The sequence below is a fragment of the Erithacus rubecula genome (assembly GCF_903797595.1).
Source record: "Erithacus rubecula genome assembly, chromosome: 6".
Taxonomy (NCBI): Eukaryota; Metazoa; Chordata; class Aves; order Passeriformes; family Muscicapidae; genus Erithacus; species Erithacus rubecula.
Genome location: NC_136688.1, coordinates 31,600,923 through 31,608,422, shown reverse-complemented (window position 1 = coordinate 31,608,422; position 7,500 = coordinate 31,600,923). Strand labels below are relative to the sequence as shown.

At 36.3% G+C, this 7,500-nt stretch overlaps 1 protein-coding gene across 3 annotated transcripts in view; it reads left to right on the top strand.

Annotated features, from left to right (window-relative positions):
- The window catches only part of CDIN1 (CDAN1 interacting nuclease 1), a 120,626-nt gene that overhangs the window by 34,377 nt on the left and 78,749 nt on the right, over positions 1 to 7,500 (top strand). The window lies entirely within an intron of this gene.

Sequence of the window (7,500 nt, the reverse complement as noted above, 5' to 3'; positions counted from 1 at the left end):
AGTTTAAGTATGGTGGAAATTTAGTACAGTGCAAAGTTTTACACCTTGTAGCCTAATCTTCCATTCCAGAAAACAGACTTCTTGATTTGGTAGCCTTTTATTTTTCATTTTCCAGTAACTTTCATCTTGAGGTAGAGGTTACTGTATCACACCAAATATATCCTATCCACTGTTTCACACCAAATTCCGTATTTATGTTGTGTATTCTTGTTACAATCAAAAACGATCTTGAGTTCTCCTAGTTTTCTTTTATATGAAATAATGCAGCTTAGAATTGAGCTCTATACCACTTAAGTGTATCAAAAGACAATTATGCTGTAATTGTCACCATTCCATATGTTGTAAATAAAAATTTCACAGTTTCTGTGAACAAGTTACATCCTTTTAGTGTTTTCACTATGTGGGTGTGGGCAGGAAAGCCTTATGTGCCAATTTTCAGTTTGTGACCACCTTCAATTTCTTTTGGGATGCTGTACAATATGAAGAATGTGCTCTATGTATCCTTTGACTTAATCAAGTTCAAAACATGTAATCCAACCAAGCACTATAATAATTCTTTTCCCTATTACCTTTCTAGAGCTCTCAGCTTATTCTATCAATGTATGGAAGATTAACTCCAAACAAAAATCTGGGGCCAAGGAGAGGTGGTGCCTTACATAAGTGTAATGAAACCCTGTAAATGTAATATCACATGCTACAGTTATCTCTGTATCCTGAAAAGAAAAATAAAGTAAATGGTGTTGTTTAAATAGATAAATTCTTTACTTAGAATGTCTTAAAAGATTAGGATATTGAATTCCAGGTGTTGACTTCCGTGGTGCAAAACAGTTTTCTAGTTATGGTCTAATAAATGCATAGTAATGGAGGTAATGGCTTCCCTCAATCTATTTGCTCTGCTCCTTTTCGTAAAGCCCAAGTTGCTGTTGTCCATCTTCTCTGCCACAAAACAGTGCTGGCTCATATTCAGTTTGCTGCCCTACCGGGGCCCCCAAGTTATTTTCTTCAAAACTGCTCCCCAGCCAATCCATCTCAGCTTGCATTGTTGCTGGAGTTCCTCCTTCCTAGGTACAGAACTGCACATTGACCCTTACTAAATTTCATGAGATTCCTGCAGACCCGTCCTTTAGCCTGTCTAGGTCCATCTGAATGCCAGTCTTGTCTCCTTACTGGTTGTCTTTTGCATCCTCCAAGTCATTGCTGAAGATGGTAAATAGGATTTACAGTTGATGATAGCAACTACATGAAGAGGAAGAAGGACAGAATCTTACACCTTTCTTTAATCTTACCTTTTCTGCCCTCTTTTTATTTGCACTTAGATAGTAATGTAAAATACAATCTCAAACTGCTTCTATATGACTACTTGCTGTGGATTATTAGCATGTGTATAAGGTCAGAATATCCTTCCATCTTCCTCTACTTTCCTTAGCTCTTGAATAAGCAACTTGAAAAGGTAAACCAATATCATCAGGCTTTCTGCATTCAGCTCTTAGTGAAATGCTCAAAATAAACAGCTAGATGCCTTTTATATGCTGAAGCATATAAGGCATTGAGCAGTTGTGCAGAGCAGTAGTGATGTCTGTTGGAATACATCTGCAGTCCACTTGTCCAGTGAATATAGACAGCAGGAAAGAATTGGAGTACAGTTCTGAAACAAGCATTCTGCAACATTACAAACTGCACAGTGGAGGTATAACTATTACTGAATTTCAGAAACTATTTTTAGTAAAAGGAGATTTAAAGCTGTGACTTCAAAATTGTCAAGTGTATCTATGCATCATCTATCTACCTGGAACACTGCCTAAATATGAGTTGCTTGTATGTCAACAATGCTTAATATACATAAAATTATTTTCAAAGTTGTATTACCTCACCCAAAAATATGCACATAGCTTTTATAAATTATTTTTAACTCTGAAGAAGCTCTTTTGCAATAATCTCAGTTTGAATCTCCAGGAATTAAAATATACATTTGATTAAGTCTTATTTCACATTTTTCCTTATCACACAGTGCTTTCTACCAGACATATATTTAGTGTAGGAATGTGCTTCGTCTTCCAGAAGTGTATTACCATTGACTAATTATCAGAGTGAACTAATGCAGAATCCATGGAAGCAAGGATTTGGTTTCAGGCGTGTAGCCTGGAGTTATGTTAAAATACAGCTCATTTAAGAGAATTTGCTAAGTGCCTAACAAATCTAGACATTCAACAAGGCTGATCACTGTCTTTTAAGCTGTGAAAATGTTGATTGCAATATATTGCTGGTTGTAAAAGCAATCTTGAATATAACGTTATCTTCACTTTTATGTCTATTGGATATGCAAAAACTTAAGTTGCAGTAGGTTGCTTTCTGGTAAAATTTACAAGTGCACAGTAGGTCTTCTTTGTATGTGTTTTTTCCACATGGATGAAATTTTGTTCATGCCAATTAGTATCAGAAAGCAAGAGGTTTTTTATGTAAGAATCTTTTGCTGGGTAGCTTCTGATTGTGGTCTATAAGTTTGTGTTCTGTTGACTGACTGTTCCAAAAGATAAAATCACATGAATTAGAGGTTCTTTATATTTGCACACACATTATTAACACATAGACTTGAGAAAGTCTCATTTTTAGTATTGGCTAATGATAGTGTTTCTAAACAAGCTTTGAAGTTGCTCTTAGTTTTTTTGCTTTCTCCATCTTCCTGTCTTTGATTTCATACTGATGAGGCAGAATATTTGTACAAAGGCATGGCGAGAAAGTATACCAGATGTTTAAGCTGTCCTCTCAGAATTAGAAGTTCTTTCTCTGGAAAAAAACCAAAAGTTTTAGATGTCTCATTATTGTTTATCTCTTGCTTGACTGTAGAAAGCATCTATATTCCTTTAGTTGCATTAGTGAGAAGGGAAAGCAGTAGGACAGGGACAGCTTTCAAAGCTGCTTAGTTGAAGCAGTAAAAACAATTTCCACGTCTTTAAAACACAAAATATTCCTCTGCTTTATGTCCAGAATGGATTTTGCCTTTGAAATTGCATTACACTCCCTTTTTTTTTTTTTCCTTTTAAATCTTCTTGTCAGTATTTCACCTGTTCTCATTTTAGGAATGGGGAACTATATTTTTTTTTCACCATTAGACTTAATGTTGACAACATGCTTTTTTCATTTGCTCTGTAATAGTCCTGTCATGTAGGAATGCTGTTACAGAACAGGTCTCATGCAGGTATTCAAATCAAATTTCTTCTGCAGTGGAAATTAGCGACTAAATTAAAACTATTGTTGAAGAAACTGGAGAGTTATTCTAGAATCTCTAAATTGTATACACACAGGCACCTTCTTTTCAACAGTGCAATAGAAAAAGGAGGATGAGTCTACATTGCAAAAGAATAGTTTCCATGTCACCAGTTTTACTGTATGTTTTCAACATGAGTACTGACAATAATTTCGTGAAACACCCCTAGTCTATCTTTTCTTTTTATATGTAGAAAATTTTTTTTTTCCACTTACTCTGGTCAGCATGCAAAACTGAAATGAATGATACTTACATGACCAAGTTTCTAATCATTACATAGCACCTTCTTGATGTTCTTGAAATACTGGTTTATTCAGTGGCCATGGCTGAGTTTTCGTCCAAATTCTATTCTCAGTTTACAAATTAAACATTTGAACCATGAGAAGGTTAATTAACATCACCACAGTCCTGTGGCAAGTTTGCATCAAAGCGAAGACTAAGATTCAATCTTAAAATTGACAGGCATGGATTTATGAGGGCTAGACACTTGTGAATCAACACATGCTCATTCCTTGCTTCCTCTTTAAGCTGGAAAGGGAAAAATGGATGAACCCAAAATGAAAGGCAATTTTTCTTTTTAACGTCTGTAAGTCTATTGTCCACTTTTTCAGGGAAAATTCAGCTTTTCCATAACACTGAGCAAGGTTCAGTCTTCCCATTTCTGTATAAATGTCTGATGAATGCAGCCTCGATACTGCACTGATAAATTGGTGCTGGAGAGAATTTTTCTTGAGACTGTATTGCTGAGAAAAGCTGTTTGCCTCCAAATCCAAAAAGTTTCCTTTCTTTGGGCTATTCCAACTTCTCTCTCTAGAATATGTTAGAGCAAGCCTATGTCTTAAGTAGGCAGAGAACAGGCTTGGAGTTAAGTATTGCACATTGGTGTGTTCCTTGAGCAGTGTCACCTTGGTTTTAAGATCACAGCCATCAACTAAATTAAATTGGTTGTGTTTGTGGAATTGCAGATCTTCGAACTCACAGGAGGAAAGCATTCTTCAGCGTGAGATGTGTTACTTCCATAACAGAGTCAATAAAATCTGTAAATTACAGCTTCAGCCTTAGTTTGTCAATAGCAGTGGGAATGGGCCTTGCTGTCTTCTCTAAAAATGCCTTTCATTGCAAATAATTCAATTTGAACTTTTCTTCAGACCTTCCCCTAGCATATTTGCAGCACTGTGCTGAAGCATGAGTATTAAATCCCTGGAACATCTTCCCATCAGTTTTGGCTCAAGTAGCTACAGCATCCAGGTAGCTCATGTCGAAAGTGCTAAAAAAGCAAAGCATGACTTAACTTTGTTCTACTTCAGAATTTACTCTGCTTGAGCAAAAAAGCATAAAAATAAAAAGGCTGCCAAATGCAGTGTACCTGAAGGGTGTTACTAAAACCTCTGTTAAAAAGCTGACTATACAACAAAATACAGGAGGATTCATCTGAAAGGGCGATCCAAGTATTTGACATCCTCAAGACTCTTTTAAGACAATGAAAAACACCAAAGAAAACAGTAAAAAGCATTATAAAAAGATATTTAGCACCCAATGAAAATCGATTTGCTGAAGGCTGATTTTTTTTCCCATGGTGGATCCATGACCCTGAAAGCTGTCTTTAGGTTATATGTTCTAGTCTTTTAGCTAAAATAAAACAAACTCTCCTTAATCCAAAAAATATAGACTCTTCAAGCAATAAAATTACCTAAGTTTAATCACTTCTTTGACTAAGGAGATTGGAAAACATTATCTGAAAATGAGAAGGTAAGCAGCAACAAAGTATGATGCTGCCAGCTGAGATCTCTTCTGAATTTTAAAGGAATAATTTAGGGGGCTTAGACTATGAAAAAAATACCTTTAGGCAGAACCTTTAGGCAGAAGGGGAAGATGTGTCATCCCAGCTTTACTCAGTCACATTGTTTTGGGGTTGCAGTACAGTCAGCACTGCTCTCTGATGCCTTTGAGACTTACTCAGCTGAGCAGAAAAACTCTGGACTCCTGCAGTAAGCCACAGCTGTAAAAGGGAGATGTTGATGGACTGAGGAGTGTTCACTGGAGGGCCACTGGGATGGTGAAGGGATAGAGCACCTCACCTGTGGGAAAAAGCTGTGGGAACTGGGGATTATTCTGCTGGGACAAGAGATGGTTTCACAAGGAAAGAAGAGCAGCCTACTGGTGCCTATGGGGATGTTATTGGGAAGATAAATGCAGGCTGTTGACAGTAGTGATGTGGTGGTAAGATTAGAAATAGTTATAAATTAAAACATGTCATGTATACAACTTAACAACCTTTAGTAACTTTTGGGGTGCATAAATATTACGTATTCTGCTTTTTGTTTTGCTGAGGTAGGTATTCAGTACTTATAAAATAAATTTTTTGAGGGATTTTAAGGATGAAGGCTTTCTTGTATAAATGACTCTTGAACTTGTTTGGTAAGCCTTAAGATCATACTGTAAAAATCATTCATAATAATTGTTAATGAAGCAATTAATAATTGTTATTGAAACTTTATTGCATATGTATGACGAAAGAAGAAAGATCTAGAGGAATCTAATGTGATTATCTAGAGGAAAAGTCCTACAGAAGATTGAAATTGAACATAGTAACTATAATTATCTAAAAGGAAGTCTATTACAGTATGATAAAACTGTCAAAATAATGATTGAGAGCTGTAACAAGTCATGCTGAAGATCAATAAAGCTAATCTTACGTCATAGCTTGAGAATCTAGAAATTGTATTTTGACCTTAGTTCACAATAGAGCCATTCAAAGCATATTTAATAAATGGGTTATAGTACTTTTTCTTAATTAAAAATTAAAATTGTTCCCAATTGTTTTCTCCAGTGAAGTAGAGAGTATGTTTCCAGTCCACATGGTGTGCATGTAATTTTACTGATTGCTTACTCTTTTTAAGGAATTATTATTTGACTTTGATCTGTTCTTTGTGTACACAAATTTCGCTTTTTTTTCATGAAATTTACTTTGTTTTCCGTTCTGTGTGGGAGCTGTCCTCCATATATTCTACAATATCTGGATGCCTTCCAGTTGTGATTTAAGCTGCATGGCTACATCTCTTTTTTTTCTCTTCTTTTCTCTGAAAGAGAAAGTGTTTGGTTTAGGGGTGTGCTGGCTTTGGCTGGGGTAGCACTAACAGTGGATGGTATGGGGCTGTGTTTTGGACTTATGCTGAAGACAGAGTTGATAATATAAAGATTTATTTTTTATTGCTGAAATATTTTTATTTCTGCTTCTTGTACTGTCAGGCAAGTGAAAAAATTGGGGGTGTGTGGAAGGTTGGGAGGAGACACAGCTGGGACAGGTGACCCCAACTGATGAAAAGAATATTCCAGACATATGACATCATGATCAGTAAAGTGAGAGGAAGAAGGAGGAAGGAGTACATTTGGAATGATGGTGTTTGTCTTCCCAAGTCACTGTTACCCATCATGGGTCCCTCCTCTCCAGGGGATTGCTGAACATCTGCCTGCCCAAGGGAAACAATGAATTATTTCTTTGTTTTTCTCTTTCCATATTAAACTGTCTTTATCTCACTTTCACCCTTCCAGTTCTCTCCCTGATCCTGCTGGTGTGGTAGTGAATGAGCAGATAGTCATGATAGGTGTCTAAAAACTCACTGGCAGTGTGTTTCTTCCAACTCTGCGCTGCAGCAGGCACTTACTGATAACCTAGTAAAATGTAAGAATAACTGATCTGTTTCTTCCACCATGCATTACTGGATATTATGATTTGGGGATATTTTGTGTCTTGGACTCTAGTGTCTCTGAAGACATAACCTCCAAATGTGAATACCCAGTTACATCACCTTTCAAACAGTGGAATCCTGTAATTCAGATTAAATTTACGCTCACAGTTGCAGCTCAGTTCCCTATCGTTGTTTTCTTTCAGAAAGCTACAAACAACTGAAAATTGAAGTAATAGAAACAGCCTTTCTCAAGTTCCCACATCAGAATTCCATTTACTTTTCTGAAGAACTTTGTTCTTCCTGCTTCGGGGCTGATTTTTTTTTTTTTTTGAGTGCTTTGCCCTGCTGATCTCACGTGAAAGAACTGTTTACTTACATTCAATTTCAAGATTTGCTTGACTTACATTTAATTTTGTTTCTTTTTGGATTAGTAAAATGATTCAGTAGACAGGATGAAGAAGCACTCATTTCTCTTAAAAATCCTTTTTCTCAGCCTGCTATTGAAGCATGTATTCATTTAGCCTTTTCTCTGAAATTTCTTTGCTT